General features: G+C 39.7%; 1 pseudogene; it reads right to left on the reverse strand.

The window, feature by feature from the left end:
- LOC118837277 lies at window positions 1–27,331 on the reverse strand (annotated as a pseudogene).

A 27,331-nucleotide genomic window follows, 5' to 3' on the forward strand; every position in this document is an offset into this window, starting at 1 on the left:
TCAAATGGCCTTGCCTTGCAGAAGCCTAGGAGGTTGCTTGCAGAGGTCCAAGAGACCTAAACATGATATAGTTGGCTCTCCACACCCCCCAGCCTGGACCCCAAGGTGTCTTTGTCTCCTGTTGGCCCCAGCAACCACGGACTTCGGGGAGTCCCATAACTCATCAGTTTCTCTTTCTCCAGAGGGGACTGGGACTGGCTTTCTGGGCTCATCCTCCCAGCTATCCCTGATTGACAAGAAGAGACAGTTCAACTGTGACTTTAGATAAACCTTGTGCTCCAATCCCAGAATTTCTCAAAGTTGATATACCGGCAGAACTCAGTCCAAGTCACAGGAGGCAAGAATGGGCTGAATCGGCTGGCACCGTGGCCCCCAAATGTTGCCTGCTGTACGCTTTAATACATACACTAGGCACCCTTGCCAAATGTCAGTTTCTGCTAGGTGCCCATGGGTGTTCCCCAGCACCAGAGAGTTGGCCCTTGTAATGAGGGTCATTACCATCAAGGGATACACTCCATAGGTGGTTTCCAGCACAGGTCACTGCTGTAGGGAGGTCCATGCAGGTGACAATCTCCTGTGACTCTGAAAGAAACTGGATGTCCTGGTCTCAGCTGGGAACCTGAAGATTAAACCAGTCATTGTGGACATTCTTAGCTCTGAATATTGGCCTGTGGGACCATGTCTGCAGGTATCATACTTTTGGTGAAGTCTCCTTCCCACCACTGGACACCACGTGCAGTCAATCAGGCTCCTGACGCTTCCTGCACACACCAGTTCCCACACTGAGCTCTTTGATCTGTGCCACAAGGAAACACAGAGAAAGGGTAGGGTAAATGCCTTCCGGTATCATGGTACTTTATGACCCAAAGTGAGCCCAGAGATCAGAGAAGACAGGACAGGCTACCTCCCAGGGAAGTTATAGCTGCCTCCCTACTAACTGCCCTTTCGTATTGGGAATTTAACAGTCCTTGAAGATGAGGCTTTTGCTTTTGGGAAGACTCAAATAAAACGGAAATTTAAAGAAAAATCCCAGGTCCAGACTCCTCATACAAACAATCCCAACCCCCAGATATCTACCTTACACAAACAGAATGCGAACCCACATGCAAGTATGTTAAGACAGTACGTATTGTGAACCCTGTCATGGGCAGGCAAAGAACTGGGAGGTGGGCAGTGCAGCTCTGATGACTGAACAATTCTGTGTCTCTGTCCGTGCCTTCCACCTGACTTCTAAGACTGCTCCCTTTTGGTAATATGAGCTCTATCCCTTAACATCTTTTTACAACTCTCCTGAAAACATCCATAAAATGTGTACTTCTGACAAAATTTGCTCTAGTTTTTCTGGAAATACAAATAATAACACATAATAGCTAACATTTATATAGTACTTGCTATGGGCCAAGCACTGTGCTAAGCCCTTTTACAGTTATTATCTCACACAACTAGTGGCTGATGTGCAATAGGAAGGAACTCAAGCCTTCGTGATTCCAGGCCCAGGGCTCTATCCACTGCACCACCTCGCTGCCAGGAAATTTTTCGGAAATAGCTGAACCATACACGGGGCAGAGGGAAAGAATTATTTCTGGACACACTATGCTATATAGAATATCAGATACCACTGAGATGTGGATTGGTTTGGCTCAACTGCTTTTCTTCCTCCTTCATTCTCTGATACAAAGGATGATTCTCTGGAGGACAGAAAGAGGAGAGACAGATTTTAAAATCCAGGTGATAATAAAGAAAAGGAAAAAGGAGCAAGCATTTTTTAAGAGCTCATTATGTTCCAGGCACTGTGCTAAGTGCTTTAAAATATTATTTTATTTGATCATTAATAGCCTATGCTGATAAAAGTTTTTTTTTAAAGGAAGTATTGCTCAGATCCTAAAAAGAGACAGAGACAAGGGTGGCAAAATGGATAGGACACTAGACACAGAGTTGTGAAGACCTGGATTCCAATCCTGCTTTACTAATTGTGTGAACCTGGCTATGTCAGGTAAACTTTTTGTGCCTCAATTCCTTAATTTGTAAAATGAGGGGGTTGGTCTCAAGGGACTCTAAGGTTCTTTCCTGCTTGGAATCTCTAATTCTATGATTTTATAAATATCACCCCACAGTACCGTAAAATACATCATGATTTGACAAATGTTGGTACAGTCTTCATGCTTTAGTAAATGGCCTTCATGAGTTTCAGTGGACTAAAAAAAAGGTTTTTCCTTGTGTCCAATTTTTCTAAACTTACCTTGATTGTTTCTTGGACAAAAGATACAATCCATCATCCAGCCTGTACTCAAAGCCCTCGGTATGGCTTCATAGGATTCGGGTTCATCTTCAACTCATGAATTATGTCACATCGGGTGAAAACTGACTCAAGCCCTTAAAATTGTGGTGAATCCTCAAAATCATGGTAAAGTCTCCCCAGAATGAGCCGGGCTTTGTTCCAGGCAAATGGATAGTGGACAGGACAATTAGCACAACCTAAAATAACGACAACAATAATAAGTAGTTCACATTTATATGGTATTTCACAGAGTATCCCCAAATTCTTAATGTTTTTCCAATTAAACTGCATTCAGACTTTTGGAATACCCTGCATTATCTCACTGGAATCTCACAATGGCCCTAAGGAGTACAATGACTCCTATTTTATAGATAAGGGACCTGAGGGAGGTTCTTAGAGGTTAAGTAATTTTCCCAGGGTCACAAAGCTGCCATCAGAAACAGAATTTGTGTACAAAGCCTTTCCTGTTACTACAGTGGTTATGTCTTCTGGAAGACAAACTCCGCGTCTTCAGGTGAAACGTAAGACAGGCCCTTTTCAGATCTGAGCCTCCCAGGTCCTGGGCATTCTACCTTGCTCATGAGTAATGACTCTCAGGGAGTGTTTGGTGCCTGTAAGTCTATTTCCACTGTTACAATTCCAGAGCCACTGTTAGAGCCTCCCAGCCCAGCATGGCATAGTTAGACTCTGCCCATGGGGATTACCTGAAATAAGACGCTACCACGGTTTGCCACTATTATTCTCCTGGGCCTGAATCAAGAGCCTCTCTGTCCCCTTTTAAACAAAGTGTTGCTCATCTCCAATACAGGAATTTATTTTGCTGGGTAGCAAGGGTCTTTTTTCCCCCAGTGTTAGGGATGCAGGAGTAGGGGAAGTGGGAGAACATTAAAATAAATGCTAGATAATTGAAAAAAATACTCATTTAAAAAAAGAAAACGGATTTTCGTTTCAGCTATCAACTTGTGTGTATGAACATATGTATATTAATACATATATGTATACGTATATTTCTATGCAGTATTTGTATTTGCATATAGGTTATATCCCACGTGTCTCTATGTGAAATACTCATATTGAATATTTTTGTTGTTGTTTCGAGTTGTCTGACTATTTGTAAGCCCATTGGAAAGTTTCTGGGGGGGCAAGGATACCGGAGTGGTTTACCATTTCCTTCTCCGGGTCATTTTACAGATGAGGACACCGAGGCAATCAGGGTTAAGTGACTTACTCAGGGTTACACAGCTAGTAAATGTCTGGGGGCACATTTGAATTCGGGTCTTTCTGACCGCAGGCCACTCCTTCTCTTCACTGTGCCCCACAACACCCCTAAAAATAAGTCCCCCCAAAATGGAGTTCAATCTTAACTTCACTCAATACAATAATATTACTAGCAAGACCTTGAAAGAAAAAAAATGACTGAACTTACCATAATCTTGGCAGGAAAAACTGTTGGCTTCAACCATGGGCGGGTCAGACCCGGTGTCTGCGTCTCCAGAGGCTCCAGGTGTGACTCAGGACGCCCCAGCTTGGCGCACAGCACCTGCGGTCCCGCCCGCAAGAGAAAAAGTCTGGGGAGGTTTGGCGAGGGGTAGTAGAGGCGGGGACGGGTAGAGACTAGGGGGGTTGGGAGCAGGGCACGAGCATTCTTGACGCGCCTGCGCGCTAGTAAACGCTCCAGGAAAGGAGGGGCGAGAGGGGGCTCAGGCGTGTCTTGTTGCTCGCGTCTGCACTTGCAGTCTTGGCTTCAGAACCAAGTCGAAGGCCACGCGGGCTTCAAGGCACGAGAACACGGCCCGCACGTTGGGCGCACGGTGCTTGCACGAACACCAGGAGCAGCAGCAGCGGGAGGGGCAGCGTGGGGGTGGGGTGGGGGGGCGCCCTTCCTCCCCACCAGAAAGGAGGAAAGTGAGGCCTATAGAGGTTAAATGACTTGAATAAGGTTACATTCATAATAAGAAGTGGGAGAACTAAGATTTGGACCCAGATCAAAACTCACATTTCTCATAGTCTTTCCTTTATTTAATGGCTCATATGAGAACAACATAGACACATAAGAAAAATTTTCCATGACTAAGAGGACTCCACAACAAGGAGCCAAATTGATATGGTTATACAGATACCAAAGAGTCCAAATCAAGTGGGAAGAAAATGGTTTTGATCAGTAGAATTTTGTTATAAATGCCCAAAGATCTTACCTTAAGAAGGAAAACATCCTTCTCTTTTGACTGGTTTTCCTTTGTGAGGTGTTGTGTCCTTTTTCATGACTTATCTCTATGAGTAAGAAGAATTGAGTGAGTCAAACACTAAAAATACTCTAATGGTATCTGCAAGAGCCAGCTGCCTTTCTCCTACAAGATAAGGTGGCTGACCTCTATGACTTACAGCCTTCCTGGCAATGCTAGCCATCCACGATCTATGTCCAGACACTTCTCTTCGCCCCCTCCCTCTTCAGTGGCTGCTGAACACCATTAAAGTTGGATTTGAGCAATCCAAATACTAATTGGTCAACATAAAATTCTAGTAACCTAACCCCAACTTAATGGTGTCATCAAAACCATGCTCAGCGAAAGTAACCTGAGAAATGCCAGCCAGGGAGGTGCATCACTTGTGTTCTGGCTGTTCCTTATTCCTCAATATTGGCTCTTGTAGACCTAGGTTCAGTTGGCTGGATAATTAATCCCTTAGGGAGACTGGTGTGGATTCACAACACCAAGCCCGAGTACAGGTAAGTGAGGGCACCCAGAATAGAATCAAAGGTTCACCAACCACCTTTTGTAAAGGTTGTCATCTATCTGATAACTGGCATGGAAGCCTGGTCAATTTTATGTAGTGACAATTCTAGATTTCAAGTGACATTCACCTAAAATCCTTGGAATCAAAGTATTCTTTCAGACATGCAAGTGCACAGAGCACTGGAGTTAGTTAGGAATATCTAACTTCAAATCCAGCCTTAGACAATAACTAGCTGTAAGACTGTGAGCAAGTCACTCAGCCTCTCTCAGGCTTTTTCCATATCTAGAAAATCAAGGTAAGAAGAATATCACATCAAGGTTGTCATGACAGTAGAGCAAGATAACTTAGACAAAGCTCTGGGCTAACCTTCAAGCTTTCCATCAGTGTCAGTTATTATGGGAGGTTTTTATAACCCCTCTTTACATTCCCAAGGGGATGGCTTGTCAATTCTCTTGACTAATAAGTCAACTACAGGCAATTCCCAAAGTAGAAAAGGGTTGAAAGTTAAAATTTTCTCTATGATCGTTGTGCAACTCAGGTTTTTCTTCCCCTGTTGAATTAAAATCAGTTCAGCAAGCATTTGTAAGACATCCACTTTTCCAGGAGGACTAAGGAAGGAAAGATGAAGAAGGCCACAGTCTTTACTCAAATAATACTATAAATAACCTTTTCTTGGAGTAGTCTACAAAAATCTACTTAATGCATGCTGTAACTGAACAGAAGCACCATAGTACCTTAGGCACCAAGAGAAAAGTGAAAATGGTAGCTTTGGTCTAGGTGATATTGGTCACCCTGGGTTACCAAGCCTATTGTTTTGGGGGTGCGAAGTTAGAAAGGATAGTGTAGGAGCAACTCTTGTGCCAGCTGCAGTGAAGGACTCTTCTGGTGGGGGACTAGAATGTCCTTTGGAGGTTCCAAAGCATGGATCATCCTTGTTTAGTATTCCTAAGTTGGTGACGAGTAATGATTTGTTGTTATTCTTTTACAAGGAGAATTCTTCAAAGAATGTCATTTTGAAATTACTTACTAGATTAGGCTGCTATCAGTAAAGAATCTATTGCATTAAAATTGGTTTTCATCTCAAGGCTCCTCCAGTAACTCTATATAGAATGAAATCCGCAAGAGCAAAAAGTGAAGAAACTCACCACTCATGGTCTCTTCTATAAATGCTGTTGCTGGGCACAGCCTGACCTTCCTAGAATAGTGAGTAAATACATTTAAAATGAAATCCTGGTTTTAAAATGACTAATAAGCAATTCTGCAATTTTGGGAATGGAGTTTACTGGAATGACCCTCTCCATCATTCTAGACTGTTCCTGGAAGAAGAATCCAATTGATAGTGGCTGAGGCAGGTCATATATCTCTAAAATCTATTTTCACTTTCTGAACATATGTCTAACCAGTTATGGGAGTTTTCCTTTTCACTAGAGATATCAGCCTTTTGTCAATATTGACCTAACTCATAATTTGAAAAAATTCAAAATAGTTGCTCTTGAAGAGATAGCCCACAAACTGCTACCTGGCGTTGAAAAGGGAGAGAAGAAGGCGAAGGGTTGTTTCTGATTTCAGGTATCACTCTGACATAGTGTCAGAAAGAGCTTTGTTTTCACAAAAAATTGACAAAATGACGATAGTATTCTAGAGCTGGATGGGAGACAACAAAGAAAGAGTCCATGTAGTCTGACCCTCTCATTGTACTGATAAGAAAACTGAAGTTCAGATAAGTGAAGTTACTCACCACAATTTTCCTAGGGAGTAAGTGCCCCTCTCTGAGTCAGGAAGAGCAGAGTTCATGCTTTCCTCTCTGTCTAATATATATACTTACAGGTTGAATGCTCGGAAGGTCAACTCTCTTTACTCTAAACATCTAACTATAATATTTTGAGAAGATGCCCCATTGCAATGGTAGAAGGAGTTTCCTCAAGTGGGAGTTCATTCTATCACTGGAGTCATATTTACCATCCCAGGCAACTGTCTCAGGCCTATCATTACCCATTCTTTTGCTTTGCTTGCCAAGTCCATCATACCTTTATTTTAATAGTATTTCCCCCCAATTATACATAAAGACAATTCTTACAATTGGATTTTACTGGATTTATTTAGAGTCATTTGTAAAGATTTGGAAGATTTGGGAGCAAAACATGCCAGAGCAAATGCTTGACTTTGACCATGAAGCACCTCATCCTCATCCAGTGAATTTCATATCGTTTTCTTCAGCTGCCCTGAATGGAACTATGTAGGAATGGATAGAGGTTGGAGGAACAATGGTCAAAATTCTAGGGGTGGCTTCTCCCAGGACCATCATTCACTGCTTTATCCTGGCTTGATCTAAACAAGATGCCATGTGTTATACTGCAGATCCTTTCCTTAGAACTGATTCTGTATATTTTGATTTGCCTACCACTATTTTACTTCCTCAGTGGTAGTGACTTTAGAGAATCTCTAGCTTGGCAGAACTGTCCAGAAACTTTATTGTACTATTGTGCACATTCTTTTACGTTCTACATTTAAACTTCCACCTGCTGTTGTGACAATGAGTTAATTGCTCAATTGTGCAGCCCTATGTATGGAGCTTAGTGTAGAGGAGGGGAGCAAGAGCAAAGACAAAGAGAGAGAGAGACACCCATGGAGTCAAAGACATAGTGAAAGATTTTCACATAATATTGCTAGAAAGATTCTGCACCATATAATTAATAGTTGAGAAGATACAGAGATGTTTGGCTCTTACTACCTTGTGTGATACTTGAAGAAACTGAACACGAGAGAAGTTAAATAAAATTAATTGATCAAACATATTAATGGTTGGAATTTCATTTGTCTGATCTCTTAAAGATGGATTCTGATGCTTCACTCTGAGAGCAAAGAATGAAATTCCAAAAATTACTTAAATAAGGAAAGGAAATCAATTAATAGAGATATAATTATTCCAATTGGAAAATCCCACAATGTTTGCATGGCTTCCTGATATGAATTTCTTCAGAAAAAAAGGGGACGGTGGTGAAAAAGAGAGTATAGAAGTAATTGTAGGGGTGGTATCTTCCCTTCCCCCACCCTTTTAAAAGAATTCTCTACCTGTAAAAGCATGTCTTTTGAAAAAAAAATCTCCAGTACCTTATAAACATAGGATCCATGGACATCCCATGATGTCATCAGTCTAATAAGGCAGGGAAAGAATTAAGAGCATAAGTATTGGGGCATTAGAGAAATAGTTCATATAGCCCAAGTAAGATGGGTTCAAATAAATTCTGCCGTATATGTAGAAGTAGAAAACTGAGGCTTTCCTTAAAAGCATAGGGTTTACCATCTTTTTATCAACTTTTCTCAGTGTCGCAAGTGAAAGAGGTCAAAATTCAGAGAGAGGATTATCTTTTTTGAAGGAAGTCAAAAATTTCTGAATATGGACATAACATGTATTTGCTAGTATTTGAATCGCTTGTGGTAAAGTTGTGGTTCCTTATAAATGTGAATATGTCGGTATTTGTCAACAGATGGAATTTCATAAGAGAAACTTTTCCTAAAGCAAATGGAGGATGATGTTTTAAGTTTTACCCTCCAGGTAAAGCTGTCTGCTTTCCAGTCAGTTCTTGAATTATGTGCTTGTTCAGGAGCAGAATTAAACCTAAATCATCTCATTAGCCTTTCTTATCAAGTTGTAGTAGACCTTGACTGTCTTTGGAGTCACTGAAATGGCTTTCTTTCACCCTTTTTCAATAAATGGAAAGGATTGTTGAAACAATTCTACATAACACAATTAAGTCCCGTGGAGTGACTGAAAGCAGCAAAGACATTAGAATTGGTCAGTACACAAGTAGATGATGTATACTTCTGCCATCTTTGTAGCAGTACCCATTAAGATTTAAATGCTAGTTGCTTAGACTTGTGCTTGAGGTCACTTTGAACGATTATTTGCAAGAGATATTTTCCTGAAGATTGTTTTCATTTGAACCTTGTACACTTTCTAAAATGAAATCATTCAATTCCTCTTGGTGTTCGCTACAAAGCTAATTCTAATAAACTGATAGGCAAAAGTGAAAGGTTACCTTCTGCAATGTCGAAGGGTTTCCTTGTCTTTGTCTTCATATATTGTAGGGGTTCTCCACCATATCCCTCTTTTATCTATAAATACAAAGAATTCAGATGTGTACACACAAAGCATTCAAAGTGACAATAAAAAAACCAGGCAATTCTGTAAGGCCACAAGTTGCTGCTGATTTGCCAATCTGATGATTCAGAGGAGGAGTTTCCATATCTGGATTTTCCTTCCACTGATGCTGAAACAGGGTTTTCCATCCCTTCCCCACCATCCCCCACCCTTTGCCTCCTGCCAAAATTTATTATCAACTGATATGAGTAATTCCAGTTAGATAAAAATGTCTAATGTAAAAATGGTGTGAATTCTAAAACTTTTCTATATAATCTATTTGTAACTCAGTTTGTATTTCCTCCATTTAATAAAAATCAATTCAAGAAACACACATAAACATGTCCTCTTACAGGGCTGGTAATTAAGGAAAGATGACTAAGGACACAGCAATTTCCCGCAAGGAGCTGTTATTCTTTTTTTTTCCTTTAATCATTATTTATTTATTTAATATTTTTAGTTTTCAGCATTGATTTCCACAAGATTTTGAATTACTAATTTTCTCCTGATTTCTACCCTCCCTCCACTCCAAGATGGCATATATTCTGATTGCCCCATTCCCCAGTCACCCCTCCCTTCTGTCACTCCATTCCCCTCCATCCACCTTTCCCTCACTTTTTCTATGGGAAGATAGATTTCTATGCACCATTTCCTGTATATCTTATTTCCTAGTTGTATGCAAAATGTTTTTTGAACATCTGCTTTCAAAACTTTGACTTCCAAATTCTCTCCCTTCTTCCCTCCCCACCCATCCTCTCTAAGAAGGCAAGCAATTCAACACAGGCCACATGGCGATTATTATGCAAAACCCTTCTACAATATTCATGTTCCGAAAGACTAAGTGTATTTTGCTCCTTCCTATCCTATCCTCTTTTGTTCAGTTTTCTCCCTTGACCCTGTCCCTTTTTGAAAGTGTTTGCTTTTGATTATCTCCTCCCCTTATCTGCCCTCCCTTCTATTGGCGCCCCCCCCCCCCCCCCTTTACCTCCTTTCTCCTTCTTTCCTGTGGGGTAAGATACCCAATTGAGCATGTATGTTATTCCCTCCTCAGGTCAATTCTGATGAGAGCAAGATTCATTCATTCCCCCTCACCTACTACCTCTTCCCTTCCTACAGAACTCCTTTTTCTTGCCACTTTTATGTGAGATAATTTACCCCATTCTATCTCTCCCTTTCTCCCTCTCTCAATATATTCTTCTCTCATCCCTTAATTTGTTTTTTTTTAGATATCACTCCTTCATATTCAACTCACCCTGTGCCTTCTGTCTATATATATATATATACATACATATATATGTATATATACATATACATATAAGTATATATACATATATGTATATATATGTATATATACATATAAGTATATATACATATACATATAAGTATATATATACATATATATATACACATAAATGCGCACACACACAAACACACACACATATACATATATGTAAATTTCCTTCAGCTACCCTAATACTGAGAAAGGTCTCATGAATTACACACATCATCCTTCCATGTAGGAATGTAAACAAAATAGTTCAACTGTAGTAAATCCCTTATGAATTCTCTTTCTTGTTTACTTTTTCATGCTTCTCTTGATTCTTGTGTTTGAAAGTCACATTTTCTATTCAGCTCTGGTGTTTTTACTGAGAAAGCTTGAAAGTCCTCTATTTTATTGAAAATCCATATTATGCCTTGGAGCATTATATTCAGTTTTGCTGGGGAGGTGACTCTTGGTTTTAATCCTAGGTCCATTGACCTCTGCAATATCATCTTCCAGGCCCTTCGATCCCTTAATGTAGAAGCTGCTAGATCTTGTATTATCCTGATTGTGTTTCCACAATACTTAAATTGTTTCTTTCTGGCTGCTGGTAGTATTTTCTCCTTGATCTGGGAGCTCTGGAATTTGGCAACAATATTCCTAGGAGTTTTCTTTTTGGGATCTTTTTCAGGAGGTCATCTGTGGATTCTTTCAATTTCTGTTTTACCCTCTGGCTCTAGAATATCAGGGCAGTTCTCCATGAAAATTACTTGAAGGATGATATCTAGGCTCTTTTTCTGATCATGGCTTCGAAGTGGCCCAGTAATTTTTAAATTGTCTCTCCTGGATCTATTTTCCAGGTTAGTGGTTTTTCCAGTGAGTTATTTCACATTGTCTTCCATTTTTTCATTCCTTAGTTATTTTTATAATATCCTGATTCCTCGTAAAGTCACTAGCTTCCACTTACTCCAATGTAATTTTTAAAGTAGTATTTTCTTCAGTGGTCTTTTGGACCTCCTTTTCCATTTGGCTAATTCTGCCTTTCAAGGCATTCTTGTCCTCATTGAATTTTTGGAGCTCTTTTGCCATTTGAGTTAGTCCATTTTTATTTTTTTAAATTTATTTAATATATTTAGTTTTCAGTATTGATTTTCACAAAAGTTTGAATTACAAATTTTTCCCCATTTCTACCCTCCCCCCACTCCAAGATGGCATATATTCTGATTGCCCCATTCTCCAGTCAGCCCTCCCTTCTGTCACCCCACTCCCCTCCCATCCCCCTTTTCCTTCTTCTCTTGTAGAGCAAGATAAATTTCTATGCCCCATTGCCTGTGTATCTTATTTCCAAGTTGCATGCAAAAACTTTTTTGTTGTTGTTGTTGTTTTTGAATGTCTGTTTTTAAAACTTTGAGTTCCCAATTCTCTCCCCTCTTCCCTCCCCACCCACCCTCCCTAAGAAGGCAAGCAATTCAACATAGATCACATGTGTATCATTATGTAAAACCCTTTCACAATACTCATGTTGTGAAAGATTAACTATGTTTTGCTCCTTCCTAGCCTATCCCCCTTTATTGAATTTTCTCCCTTGACCCTGTCCCTTTTCAAAAGTGTTTGTTTTTTATTACCTCCTCCCCCCATCTACCCTCCCTTCTAAGATCCCCCCTTTTTTATCTTCTTCCTCCTTCTTTCCTGTGGGGTAAGATACGCAATTGAGTATGTATGGTATTCCTTCCTCAGGTCAAATCCAATGAGAGCAAGGTTCACTCATTTCCCCTCACCTGCCCCCTCTTCCCTTCCTATATAACCACTTTTTCTTGCCACTTTTATGCGAGATAATTTACCCCATTCTATCTCTCCCTTTCTCCCTCTCTCAATATATTCCTCTTATCCCTTAAATTGATTTTATTTTTTTTTAGATATCATCCCTTCATATTCAACTCACCCTGTGTCTTTTGTGTGTGTGTACATACATAGACACACACATATGTATATATATGTATACCCATATATATATGCATATTCCTTTCAGCTACTATGATATTGAGGTCTCATGAATCATACACATCACCTTTCTATGTAGGAATGTAAACAAAACAGTTCAACTTTAGTAAGTCCCTGGTGATTTCTCTTTCTTGTTTAGCTTTTCATGCTTCTCTTAATTGTTGTGTTTAAAAGTCAAATTTTCTATTCAGCTCTGGGTTTTTCACTGAGAAAGCTTGAAAGTCCTCTATTTTATTGAAAGTCCATATTTTGCCTTGGAGCATGATACTCAGTTTTGCTGGGTAGGTGATTCTAGGTGTTAATCCAAGCTCCATTGACCTCCGGAATATCACATTCCAAGCCCTTCGATCTCTTAATGTAGAAGCTGACAGATCTTGGATTATTCTAATTGGGTTTCCATAATACTCAAATTGTTTCTTTCTGGCTGCTTGCGGTATTTTCTCCTTGATCTGGGAGCTATTTTTTAAGGTGTTGTTTTCTTCAGTATATTTTTCAGTATTTTTTTGGTTCTCCTTTAGCAAGTCATTGAGTTGTTTTTCATGGTTTTCTCTCATCCTTCTCATTTCTCTTCCCAATTTTTCCTCTACTTCTCTAACTTGCTTTTCCAATCCTTTTTGAACTCTTCCATGGCCTGGGACCAGTTCATGTCTTTCTTGGAGGCTTTTGTTATAGACTCATTGACTTTGTTAACTTCTTCTGTCTGTATGTTTTGGTCTTCTTTGTCACCAAAGAAAGAATCCAAAGTCTGAGACTGAATCTGGGTGCCAGGGGGGGTTGTGCCAGCTCTGCCACACCAGCACTCCTCCTTCCCCGAGAGCCCCCAACCCGGACTGGACTTAGATCTTCAGCAGGCTCTTCACTCCTGCTCTGACCCCCCACTTAATTCCTCCCACCAGGTAGGCCTGGGGCTGGAAGCAACCTCCGCTGTCCTGGGGCAGTGGCCGAACAGCGAACTCCTTCCAGTTCCGCAGCTTTTCCCACTAAGCATCTCTGCTGTCTTTGGTGTTTGTGGGTTGAGAAGTCTGATAACTGCTGCAGCTCACTGATTCAGGGCACTAGGACACACTCCGCCCGGCTCCTGGTCTGGTTGGTCCATGCTGCTCATTCTGGGCTCTGCTCTGCTCCCAGATCTGTGCAGGATAGAACTCACCCAGAGACCATCCAGGCTGTCTTGGGCTGGAGCCCTGCTTCCCTCTTCTGTTTTGTGTGTTCTGCGGTTCTAGAATTGGTTCAGAGCCATTTTTTATAGGTTTTTGGAGGGACTCGGCGGGTAGTTGACGCTAGTCTCTGCTTTCCAGCCGCCATCTTGGCTCCGCCCCGAAGTAAAAACTTTTCAATATAAGTCCTCATTTTAATATGTGAAATGTATGAATATGACATCACTATAAGGACTTCAAACCATTCTTTCTATTGGTATGGATATTAGAAGACAAATCCAGTTGATTGAAGGAGAGTCTGTCCATATGCTTGAAAAAACAATTTTAATTTTCTGAGTCTCTATATCATTAGTTCAGCTTCCTTTTCTAGATGTCCCTTATTCTTTGAAACATTACATGAGTTTGTGGATGTTAAGGAAGTTAATTTGGATTTTTAGGATTCTAAAGACGTTTACAATGTAATGAAAGCCCACAAAGTATTACTTACCATTGAAAGGCATGAAAACCAATGCAAAGGGTTTGATTGCACTGTAAGGTCCCACTCTCATAGAGTGACAAGAGCTTTAGAATTCTGGATATAGAGAAAATAGGAGTAATATGGTAAAGCTGGAAAAAGAGGTCAGAAAGAAAGTGGCCATCCAGTCTGACACCCTCACTGTACCCATGAGGAAACTGAAGCTATTAGAAGTTAAGTGTTTCACTCCAAGTTTCCCAGGGAGTAGAAAGGCTGCCCCTCTGAGGAAAGTTAGAATGGCTCCCCACCTCTACTATATCAGTTGCTGTTTGAACATACAAAAGTACCATGATACCTCTCAGAATGCTTGGGATCTGCTCATATAAATTGAGGGAAAGAAGCCTAAATTTCATTGGTAGAGGGAGTTTCCTTCTCTTAGGAGTCTTTTTATCAATGCAATCACACTTCTCCCAATCCATATTCTTTATTTCCTTTTGACAGGTGGCTGTCTTAATCCTATCCTTATTGCTTTTCCATGTCTGTTAAGTCTTTCCCTTTGGAGGAATCTGCTTGGTGTGTGTCCCTGGACAAGTCACTTAACCCTGTTTGCCTCAGTTCTTCATCAGTAAAATGAGCTGAAGAAGGAAATGGCAATGTTTTACTCCCATAGATCATGCTTGGAACACAGTAATGCTAGCTTGGCTCAATGACATTAATTTCTCCCATTAAAAAACTTGTCATTATGGTGAGAAACCACCTCAGACTTGAAATAGAATCTAAGCATATGTTGAAGGATTAAATAGTGTCAGATGATTCTATACCATTTAAAGAGTGCCTTGAGCTGAAAAAGTCTACAGTATGTTGTAAGCATGGCATATATGATAGGTTCCTGGAATCATAAACCTTAGTGGGGTAAGAAAAGAAGGAAAAGGAGTCAAAGAGGGACAATTGAAATACGGTTCCTTGAGGGCAAGTAAACTAAACCATGATCAATTCCATCTTAAATGTAGGAATAGGAAAATGAAGCTTTCCTTCTAACAGTGCTTAATGTGCGTGTGTGTGTGTGTGTGTGTGTGTGTGTGTGTGTGTGTTGTGTATATTCCTTTCTTGGTTTCTGAAAGAAAGCAAACTCAGGTTTACTTTATTTTTTAACTTTTAATATTTCATTTTTTCTAATTACATGTACAGGTAGTTGTCATCAATCTTTTTTGTAAGATTTTCAGTTCCAAATTTTTCTCCCTCGCATCACACAATTTTGCTGTCCTGTATGCAATATTCTGCTAGTTCTGCTCACTTCACTAAGCATCAGTTCATGTAAGTCCAAGTATTTCTGAAATGTGCCTGCTCAGCATGTCTTTTGGAATAATATAGTATTCCATTACATTCGTATGCCACAACTTATTCAGCCAATTGATGGGCATCCCCTCAATTGCCACCACAAAAAGAGCTGCTCTTTTTGTACATGTGGGTCCTTTTCTTCCTTCTTAATGATCTCTTTTGGATACAGACCTAGTAATGGTATTGCTGGATCAAAAAGTACACACAGTTTTCTAGCCCTTTGGGCATACTTCCAAATTTCTCTCCAGAATGTTGGATCGGTGCACTACTCCACCAACAAATCATTAGTGTACCAATTTTCCCACATTTTCTCCAACATTTATCATTTTCCTTTTCTGCTATATTAGCCAATCTGATCCATGTGAGGTGGTACCTCAGAGTTGTTTTATTCGTGTTTCTTCAATTGATAGTGATTTAGAGCATTTTTTCATATGACTATAGATAGCTTTAATTTCTTCATCTGAAAACTTCCTGTTCATATCCTTTGACCATTTATCAGTTGGGGAATGACTTGTATTCTTATAAATTTGATTCAGCTCTCTATATATTTGAGAAATGAGGCCTTTATCAGAAACGCTGGCTCTAAAAATGATTTCCCACCTTTCTGATTTCTTTCTAATATTGGTTACATTGGTTTTGTTTGTGCAAAAACTTTTTCATGTAATGTAATCAAAATGATCCATTTTTCATTTCATAATATTATCTCTCTCTTGTTTGGTCATAAATTTTTTGCTTCTCCATATGTCTGACAGGTAAACCATTCTTTGCTCTCCTCATTTGCTTTTATCACCTTTTATGTCTAAATCATGTACCCATGGGGAAACTTCAGCGCTGAGACCCTCTCGGCCTCTGGGTCCTTAAGCGCAGTCCTCTGACCAAATCCAAACTTCACATAGCAATTCACTTTAATAAAAGGAATTGTTCTGTATAATTTGGACTCAATCAAAAGTCCACACACAAGGAAGGCCACAGATTTCCCACCCCTGTATAGTGTGTGAGATGTTGGATCTATCCCTACTTTCTGCCATCCTATTTTTCAGTTTTCCCAGCAGTTTTTGTCAAATAGTCTTTTGGTTTGTCAAATAATATATTAGTATAGTCATTTACTCCTGTTTCTTGTGTACCTAATCTCTTCCACTGATCTCCCACTCTGTTTCTTAGGCAGTTTTTATTATTGCTGCTCTATAATATAGTTTTAGATCTGTTATGGCTAGGCCACCTTCCTTTGCATTTTTTTTTCATTATTTCATTTGATTTTCTTAACCTTTTATTCTTCCACATGAATCTTGCTATCATTTTTTCTAGCTCCATAAAATATTTTTTGGTAATTTAATTGGTATGGCAATGAATAAGTATGTTGATTTAGGTACGATGGTCATTTTTATTAAATTAGCTTAGCCAACCCATGAGCAATTGATATTTTTCCAATTGTTTGGATCTGACTTTATTTGTGTGAAAAGTGTTTTGTAATTCTGTTGATATAGTTCCTGGGTTTGTATTGGCAGGTAGATTCTCAAGCATTTTATATTGTCTACAGTGATTTTAAATACAATTCTCTTTCTATCTCTTGCTGCTATGCTTTGTTGGTAATATATAGAAATGCTGACGATTTATGTGGGTTTATTTTATCCTGCACCTTTGTTAAACTTGTTAATTAAGTAGTTTTTTCATTGATTCTCCAGAATTCTCTGAGTGTAACATCATATATTCTGCAAAGAGTGATGATTTTGTTTCCTCATTGCCTCTACTAAATCTTTCCATTTCTTTTTCTTCTCTTATTGCTAAAGGTAACATTTCTAGGACAGTATTGAATAGTAGTGGTGATAGTGAGCATCCTTATTTCATTCCTGATTGTATTGGGAATGCGTCTTAGCTTATGCCTATTACATATAATGATTGCTCATGGTTTTAGAAAATATTGCTTATCATTTTAAGGAAAATTCCATTTATTCCTATATTCTCTCCTGTTTTTAATTGGAATGGTGCTGTGTTTTGTCAAAAGCTTTTTCTGAATCTATGGAGAGAATCATATGATTTCTGTTAGTTTTGTTGTTGATATACTCAATTATTCTGATAGTTTTCTTGATATTGAACCAGCCTTCCATGCCTGGTATGAATTGCACCTAGTGATGGTGTATTATCCTCGTGATAAATTGCTGTAATGTCTTTGCTAATACTTTATTTAAAATTTTTGCATCAATGTTCTTTAGGGCAGTCTATAACTTTCTTTCTCTGTTTTGGCTCTTCCGGTTGAGGTATCAGCACCATATTTGTGTCTTAAAAGGAATTTGGTAGGACTCTTCCTTTATCCATATTTCTAAATAGTTTTTAAAGAATTGAAATTAATTGTTCTTTAAATGTTTGGTAGAATTTGTTTATAAATCCATCTGGCCTTGAAGATTTTTTACTTGGTAGGTCATTGATGTGGATTTTTTTTTCTTCATTGGGATTAAGTATTTTATTTCCTCTTCTGTTAATCTAGGCAATTTATATTTTTGTAAATATTCATCCATTTCACATAGATTGTCAGATTTCTTGGCATATAGTCAGGCCATATAGCTCCCAATTTTTGTTTAAACTCCCTTTTCATTGGTGGTTAATTCATCTTTTTCATATTTGATACTGGTAATTTGGTTTTCTTCTTTCTTGTTTTTAATCAAATTAATCATATATTTGTCTATTTTATTTTTTTCCCAGAAAACCGGCTCTTAGTTTTATTTATTCATTAGTTCTCTTACTTTCAATTTTATAAATCTTTCCTTTCATTTTCAAAATTTCTAATTTGCTTTATAATTGGGGATTTTAAATTTGTTCTTTTCCTAGCTTTTTTAGTTGCATGCCCAATTCACTGATCTGTATTTTATTCACAGAAGTATTTAGAGATATAAAATTTCCCCTAAGAACTGATTTGGCTGCATCCCATAAGTTTTGGTATGTTGTCTCACAGTTGTTTTTCTCTTTGATGAACTTATTGTTTCTATGATTTCTTGTTTGACCAACACAATTTGTATGATTAGATTATTTAGTTTCCAATTAGTTTTTAGCCTGTCTTTCCATGGGCCTTTATAACACACAATTTTTTATTGCATCATAATCAGATGCATTTAATATTTCTGCCTTTCTGCATTTCATTGTGAGGGTTTTGTGCCTTAATACATGGTCAAGTTTTGTGTAGGTTCTATGTACCACTGAGAAAAAGGTATATACCTTTTTAATCCCCATTCAGTTCTCTCTAGAGGTCAGTCTTATGTAATTTTTCAAAATTTTTCTAAAATTCTAGTCACCTCCTTAAGTTATTTCTTGTTTATTTTGTGGTCAGATTTATTTAGTTCTGAGAGGGGGAGGTTGAGGTTTCCCACTAATATAGTTTTGCCATCTTAACATCTCCTCTAAGGATTTGGATGCTATGCCACTTGGTGCATCTATGTTGAGCATTGATATTACTTCGGTGTCTCTGGAACCTTTGAGCAAGATGTAGTTTCCTTCCTTATCTCTTTTAATTAGTTCTCTTTTTGATTTTGCTTTGTCTGAGATCAGGGTTACCAGCCCTCCTTTTTTTAACTTCAGCTGAAGCATAATGTATTCTGCTCCAACCTTTATTGTGTGTGTATCTCTCTGCTTCACATGTGTCTCTTGTAAAGAATATATTGTAGGATTTTGGTTTCCAACTCACTCTGCTGTCTGTTTCCATTCTATAGGAGAGTTCGTCTCATTTGCAGTTATGATTACTGTGTATTTCACTTCATCCTATTTTCCCTCTTGCTTATGCTTTTATCTCTCCTTTCAGCCTGTCCCCTCCTCACCTATATTTTCCTTCTGACTACCATTTCCCTCAATCCACCCTCCCTTCTTCTGCCCCATCTCTTTTCTTTCCCCTTACCTCTCCTACTTCCACCTTCCTTTCTGCCCTCCATTCTCTCAGTACCCTTTCCCTTTTCTTTCCCCTTTCCCCTTATCCTTGTGTGTAAGATAAATGTCTGTACCCAAGTGAGTGTGTATGTTATTCCCTCTTTGAAACAAATCCAATGAGAATAAAGTTCAAATAATGCTCACACCCTTCATTCTTTACCTCGACTCTGATAGGTCTTTTGTACCTCTTCATGTTATGTAATTTACCCTTTTCTGTCTCGTCTTTTCTTCTTCTCCCAGTAAAATCCTTTTTTCACACCTTCACTTTTTTATGTCATCACATCAAAATCAACTTGTACCCACACACTTCTGGCTATATCTACTCCTTTTAACTGCCGTGATAGATACACACTTCTCAAGAATTACGAGTCATCTTCCCACGTGGGTATGTAAACGGTCAATTCTTATTGAATAACATGGTTTTTTTCTTTCCTATTCATCTTCTTATGCTTCACTTGAGTCCTGAATTTGAAAATTGAATTTTCTGTTCAGCTCTCATCTTTTCACAGGGAAGTTTGAAAGTCTCCATATTTCATTGAATATCCATGTTTTCTCTTGAAACATTATGCTAAATTTTGCTGGTTAGCTGGATCCTTGATTGTAACGCAAGCTCCTGCCTTCTGGAATATCATATTCCAAGCCCTCCAGTCCTTTAATATAGAAGCTGTTAAGTCCTATATTTTACTGATTGTGGCTCCTTGATATGCAAATTATTTCTTTCTAGTAGCTTGCAGCATTTTCTCTTTAACCTGAAAATTCCAGGATTTGGCTACTATTTTCCTTTTGGAGTCTTTTCCAGGAGGTGATCAATGGATTCTTTCAAGGACTATTTTACCCTCTGAATCTGGAATATCAGGGAAGTTTTCCTTGATAATTTCTTGAAAGATGCTGTTCAGGACCTTTTTTGATGGTGTCATTCAGGTAGTCCAATAATTCTTAAATGATCTCCTCCTGGATCTATTTTCCAGGTCAGTAGTTTTTCCCATCAGGTATTTTACATTTTCTTCTGTTTTTGTCTTCTGTTGATTTTGTTTGACTGATTCTTGATGTCTCATAGAGTCATTAGCTTCTGCTTGCCCAGTTCTAACATTTAAGAAATTATTTTCTTCAATGAGCTTTTGTACCTCTTTTCCATCTGGCCAATTCTACCTTTATAGGACTGGTTTCATCAGTGGACTGTTTTTTTTTAATTTGGTCAATTCTATTTTTTAAGGAGTTGTTTTCTGCAGTCACCATTTGTGTTTCCTTTTCTAAGCTGTTAACTCTTTTCATAATTCTCCTTCATAACTCTCATTTCTTTACCCATTTTTTCTCCCCCTCTTATTTGATTTTTAAGATCCTTTTTGCTCTTCCAAGAGGACTTTATGAGTTTAAGACCAACTCATATTCCCCTCTGACACTTTACATTTACATACCTACATTTAAATGTAGATATTTTGATATCCTCTCCTGAGTTTGTGTTTTGATCTTCCCTGTAGCCACAGTAGCTTTCTATGATCAGGGATTCCTTCTGTTTCTTCCTCATTTTTCATCCTATTTTGTGACTTTTCAAATTGAGCTCTGTTCCTGCGGCACTGGGGGCGCTAAGACATGGTTCTTGTGGTGGGGGGCTGGGACCTGGTCACTGGCTTTCCATGCTGGGCCTCACCTCCTGCACTCAGGGTGGCCTGGCCTAGTCATGCCTGTTATGCCTGGTTTCTTGGGCTCACACTTTGCATTCTGCCCTGGAGCTGGAAGCCTCACTGCTGGCCTGCTGAGCCAGGACCAAAGAGCCCTTGATTGCTGATCTGTGCCATTGACTAAAAGCATCTTCCCACTGGCTTGCCCAGACACCATCAGCACTTGACTGTACTTCCCTTTTGCCCAAATGAGAAAGACCTTTCCTGAAGACTTCAGAAATTATCTTAAAGTGGAAAATTCTTTCACTCCATCTTTTAATGGGTTCTGTTGATCCAGAATCTTTTTAGATGCCTGATTTAATGTAGTTTCTGAGAGAAACTGGGGAGACCTCAGGAAACTTCGTGGTTTCTCTCTGCTACCTGGGCTCCACCTCACCTAGCTTTACTTTCTTTGAAGGTACAAGTATTTCTTGAATATGGATATATCATGGACATAGGCTGGTATTTTTGTTGAGTATGGTAACTTGTGGGTTGTTATATACTTGAAATATGAATATCATTCAATATTTTGAATTTCATAAGTGTCTCTTTCCCTAAAGCACATGGTTAGTAGTGTTAGATATTAATATTTTTCAGGTAGCATTGTATTGTCTCTGGTTAATTCATTCTTGAATTGCTGAATAAGGGGTAGAATTAAACATCAATAGTCTCATAGGGCTTTCTTGCCAGATGACACTATAACCTAGTTACTGGAGCCACTGCCATGGCTTTCATACATTCTCACTAAATGTAGCAGACTGTGGAAAGAATTGTACATGGAACAATCATGTTCAAAGGAGTAACTAACTGTGAAAATACATAAACACAGAGTGTAGTAGGCCTTTTAATCAAAGCAATGTGCAGATGATACATTTCACTGCCATCTTTGTAGTAGTAGCCTTTTAAATTTTTTTTTTAAATTTATTTATTTAACATATTTGGTTTTCAGCATTGATTTTCACAACAGTTTGAATTACAAATTTTCTCCCCATTTCTACCCTCCCCCCCACTCTAAGATGGCATATATTCTGGTTGCCCTGTTCCCCAGTCAGCCCTCCCCTCTATCACCCCCCTCCCCTCTCATCCCCTTTTCCCTTCCTTTCTTGTAGGGCAAGATAAATTTCTACGCCCCATTGCCTGTGTATCTTATTTTTTAGTTGCATGCAAAAACTTTTTTTTTTGTTTTTGAACATCTGTTTTTTAAAACTTTGAGTTCCAAATTCTCTCCCCTCTTCCCTTCCCACCCACCCTCCCTAAGAAGTCAAGCACTTCAACCTAGGCCACGCATGTATCATTATGTATAACCCTTCCACAATACTCATGTTGTGAAAGGCTAACTACATTTTGCTCCTTCCCAATCCATCCCGCTTTATTGAATTTCTCCCTTGACCCTGTCCCCTTTCCAAAGTGTTTGTTTTGATTACCTCCACCCCCATCTGCCCTCCCCTTCATCATCCCCCCCTTTTATTTTTTTTTATCTTCCTCCCTCTTCTTTCCTGTGGGGTAAGATACCCAACTGAGTATGTATGGTATTCCCTCCTCAGGCCGAATCTGATGAGAGCAAGGTTCACTCATTCCCCCCTCACCTGCTGCAGCCAGAATGGACTTTGTTTTCTTTGAATGACTCAGCTCGCCTCGTTGAGCTTCCCTGGATGCTGGGGCTTGCTCTTCCGGGGCAGGACCAGAGCTTCCTGTGTGATGAGTCGTGGCGCTGGCTGAGGGGAGGTGTGTTAACGTGGTCTATGCTGGGGGAGGGGCCAAGTCAAGAACCAATCGGCCCTGGTTGTTCAGGCGGCACTTGATGATGTCAAAAACTCTATAAGAGGGGAGAGGACAGCTTGAAGATCCTCCTTTCCTTTTCCGGTTGGAGCCAGAGACGCCTACAGCCGAAGCTGAGCTGCTGGTAGCAGAGCTGACTAGAGGCTAGTGGGTAATCTTCTTACCGTAGAGGGGAAGCATGTATACGATTTTGCCTTATACCATCTCGCTTCTCTGTGGCCTCCTAGTTACTCTTATAAGGCGGACTTATTGGGCCTGGAAGCTTTTGATGAAAATATCAAAATGGGGACGCTGGTTTGTGGGCTTGTTATTGTGGAGTGTAAATACATGCTTTAGTTCTCCTGCCTTCTGCCTAGAGAATTCCTTATATCCTGCGATTCCGGACCTTTTAGGCACATATGAGATTCTCTTTGAAATCATAAATTCTGCCTTCCTAATATATACAGAAACTTGCAAATTCTGAGCATGCCAAGTTTATTGTTTAGGAACTCCATAACCCAAACAAGCTTCTTTTTCTTTCCTTTTCTTCCTTTAGATTGAAGATCTTTCCCACCCAATAGGCCATGTGACCTGCTTAGGTCACAGGAAGCCTAAGTCATATGTGATGGGAGGAGCTTGCTGAAAGGTAAAGGAAATTGCTGAGAGAGCACTTGTGACAGAGCTGAGGGAAAGAGCAGGCATGTGGTAACTGTGAGTGAGTTTTGGGGAAAGCCCCAGCAGGGGTGCAGATGGTTTTAGGATGTCAAGGTTCCATGTTGTGACATTGTGTTTTAAGTTCCTTGCTGTTATGATAAAGTGGGCCTACTGGTTGTGGGAGCTGCTTGCTTGGTTATGGGATCTGGTCCTCTGGTGTCTGAATAAATATTTTACTTCTTCTACCTTCTATGTGGAGAATCTCATATATTTTGTGACACAGAACCACATAGGCATTTTGCCAAGTTATCATCTTTATTGTGATACCTGATACCTTTATTGTGATAATTTGCTGATACCTGGGGCTGATGATCTTGCCCACCTAGGTGGTTTCTGGGGATCTAGCAAGTTTGCAAATAAGGGGAATCGACAGGGACCCCAAAGAAGGGACTGATCTGCCTGTCCAACCTATGATATTCTCCTTATGGACTGATGAAAAACACATACTTTCTGCATGGCAAGGCCCCTATGTTCAATCTTAACTTAATTTGTTTTGCCCTGATTTTTCTTTTCCCTTAACAGGAAATTTTTCAGGGTTCCTGTATTTTAATTCTAGGATCCTAGTATATGGTAGCTGGCACATGTGGCCTTTGGTCACCCCCTATAGTCCTACATTGGAGGTGACTTTGGTCATCTTCCTAAGGGAGGGTAGCAGAGACTGTCTATCTCTCTACCCTTACAGCTGCTATGGGATCAATTTTAGGTTTTAACATTACAATAATAATAATCCCAAATAACTTATTTAACAATCTTAGAATTTTCATAAGTGAGAGCCAAGTTGTTTTAGCTGTGGAACAGGGTTAACAGTGCTTAATAATATAACTGGTTTTAAACAATTTTTCCACTTTCCTTTAGTTTCAACAAAATTTAGATTAAAAATTGCTTCATTCTAACATCATTTGTGGCTCAGAATCATCACTCAAATTTTACAATAGAGAATTTTACAATACAATTTTTAAGATACCATAACACAAACAGTAAACTTTAAATGACTTCAATTGCATTTCCAAATCATCACATGTAAAAATTATTCATAGAAGGCTGGACTTGCCAAGTGCAGAGGCTGCCTGGCTTCTTACCTTGTTACCTTCTTACCCTGACCCATCCCCTTTCCCCCTCTCCTCACAGTTCTAAACATTGCTGAGGCTGGGGCTGCTTGCCCCAGAGGAGCCGATTCCAGGGTGCTCAGTGGCCCAGGGCCCTTGCCAGTGGGGTCCCAGTTGTAGCTGCTGCCCCTCTCTCCTCCTTCTTTTCTCCAGGTGAGAGATGGTGACTCCAATTTCCTACCATTCTCCAGCACACTTTTTCTTAATCTGATCTGGGATGAGAAGAGTTAACATAATCTTCTAAAATGTTTTTAGCTGTTCTAACTTTTTACTGTAGCCCTAGCCTGGTCAGAACTGGGACCACAGAGAAAAGGGTCTTAAGAGGTTTTTTGAACTTTAACTCAAATAAACTTCCGTGTCCATCCCTTAAAACCTTTTTCGAGAGTGGGAGCTTTGAACTTGCCAGTCAAAGTGAGTGGGACTCTGGAAAAGATCCAGTGGTGCCTAGTCCCCTCTCCCCCACACTTGAGAGTTCAAAGCTTTGTCTTTGAGGGATGTCTTTTTGAGACCTATGCATTTTCCAAATTTATCTTAGTATCAAAGAGTATAATAAATTTTCTCCTATCTTAAACACCAAATTAGGAGAAACAACATTTCAATCAGAATGAATTCAATTGCCTGGATCTCTATTCCAAATGATATTACACAGACTCTGGGGTTATGATTTTAATGGTAACACAAATGCACCCCTATTATCACACTTAAGAGCATGTTTAATTTAGTTCAAGTCTGGGTTCCACAATAAGGAACTGATAGCTTATTAATTTACCCAGAGGTCTCTGTGATTTTTTAAAAAAAGACTAAGTCTCATATAATTTAGTCAAGTTTCCAATTTTAACACACATGCTGATTTAAAAGTTATTATGAAATTGACCAGGACTTAACTTAATAGTTTGCAAGACTCTCTAAGTTCTAGGGAGACATTCCAAACACAGTTACTTTTGGTTGTGTCCTGATTCACACAAACCTTTTCTCTTTCTGTGATGCAGGATAGGGTTAAGTGCTAGTCCTATTCCAAAGTGCAGCCTTGGAACCTGCCTTTATTTGATCAGTGAAGCTACCCTTTTTCTCTTAGATAGATCTGGGGGAAAATTTTCCCCCTTCTTTTTTTCCATCTGTTTCTCCACCTCCAGAACTTGGCCAGAATCCAAGGAAGGAGAGAGAGAGAGAGAGAGAGAGAGAGAGAGAGAGAGAGAGAGAGAAAGAGAGAGAGAGAGAGAGAGAGAGAGAGAGAGAGAGAGAGAGAGAGAGAAAGAGAGAGAGAGAGAGAGAGAGAGAGAGAGAGAGAGAGAGAGAGAGAGAGAAAGAGAGAGAGAGAGAAAATGTTGGGGTTTGTTTGTTTGTTCTGCCAATAATCTTTTACTCAATAAGAAAACTCATCAATCTTTCTAGCTAGAAGTTTTTCTTTTCTGGCTGGCTGCCTTTAAAATCTTACAAGGTGGCAGACTCAGAGATTTTCACACAGACAAAGAGCAGACAAATGTGAACAGAAAGCACAGATAGTGATAACTTTTCTTGGTCCTCTGGATTATGTTGTGACCAGGCTGTATTACAGCTTAGTCCTGTGGGATGAGAGCTGGGACTGAATGCCAGTAAGGTAAGGAAATCCCCCCAGAGCCATGTTCATCTCTGCAGTGGAGTCTCACCAGAAGGATGAGAAAAAAAAATGAGTTCAAAAAGAACTCCCAGCAAAATTCCCAAAGAGAGCATCCTCTGTCTAGAAGGAATTTGGCAGCCACAAGGGCCTTAAACACTAGGCCCCAAGTGATCCAGTAAAGCCTTCCTAGGTTCTTGAAGGACCTCCCTGCTAAGAGAAAGGAAAAAGACAGTCTTGCCTTTGGATTCGAGGGGGTCTGAATCAGAGACTCTGTTCCACATGAAGGTAGGGTCAGAGTCAGAGACTCTTTCCATCCAGGGATGCCACAAACTGTTGCTGTTTCATGATGTGTTCTGGTGAAACTGTCTCAATTCAGAGTTCGACCACCTCTAATCCAAGTACAGGCCTTGAATTTGATGCCTCTCATGAAGTGGGCTAAGTTCCAAGAAGAATCAGCAGCTTAGTAAGAAAATACAGGCAATTTTATAGTGTAATGATGCTGATTACACAGGAGAAATGCTGAATATTAAAAAGGAAGGAGGGGTTTGTTAAGGGACTAGGAAATAGGGGAGAGGTCCCAGCCTCAGTGGAACTGCACATGTGATTACCCACACTGCATACAGAAAAAAACATTTGGAAGGGTATGTATGTATGAATGATAATGATATTATAATAATCTTTATGTCATAAGTTCACCTTAAAGACAACTTTTGCTATGACTGTGCAGGTACCTACTTAAGTAAAGTCCCTTCTATTGTTTTGGGGTCTACATCCTCCTCGAGCAACCTGGTGGTGCTGTTTTCTGATCGGCTGAGTATCGTCGTCCTGTCTGAGATTAGCTGGATGTGGTTGTAGTTGAGTGCATGGACACACTTGCTGTTTTTGTGGGAGATATAAGGAATGGATCTGGGGGCAGTGGCTAGCTAGAGGCAATGGCTGGGATCCCACCACATGGGAAAACCTGCTGTTCTGTGAGAAATATGAGTTCATGGACACACACATCCCTTGCTTTAGTGAGCAGTGGGGCATATATATAGGAGTTACGCTAGTGAGTCAGGTGTGAGTGTAATAGGTAAGCGAAAGTGGCTGCATTGCGTCCAGGGGCCTGTGGTGTGGTTAAAGCCAGATCGTGTGCTTAAATCAGGACATGCCTGCTGTTGAGTGGGGCCCTGAAGGAAGTTAGAATACTGGAGCTGGGACAGCTTTATTAGGATTCCATCAGACAT

Source organism: Trichosurus vulpecula, chromosome 2 (assembly GCF_011100635.1).
Source record: "Trichosurus vulpecula isolate mTriVul1 chromosome 2, mTriVul1.pri, whole genome shotgun sequence".
Classification (NCBI taxonomy): domain Eukaryota; kingdom Metazoa; phylum Chordata; class Mammalia; order Diprotodontia; family Phalangeridae; genus Trichosurus; species Trichosurus vulpecula.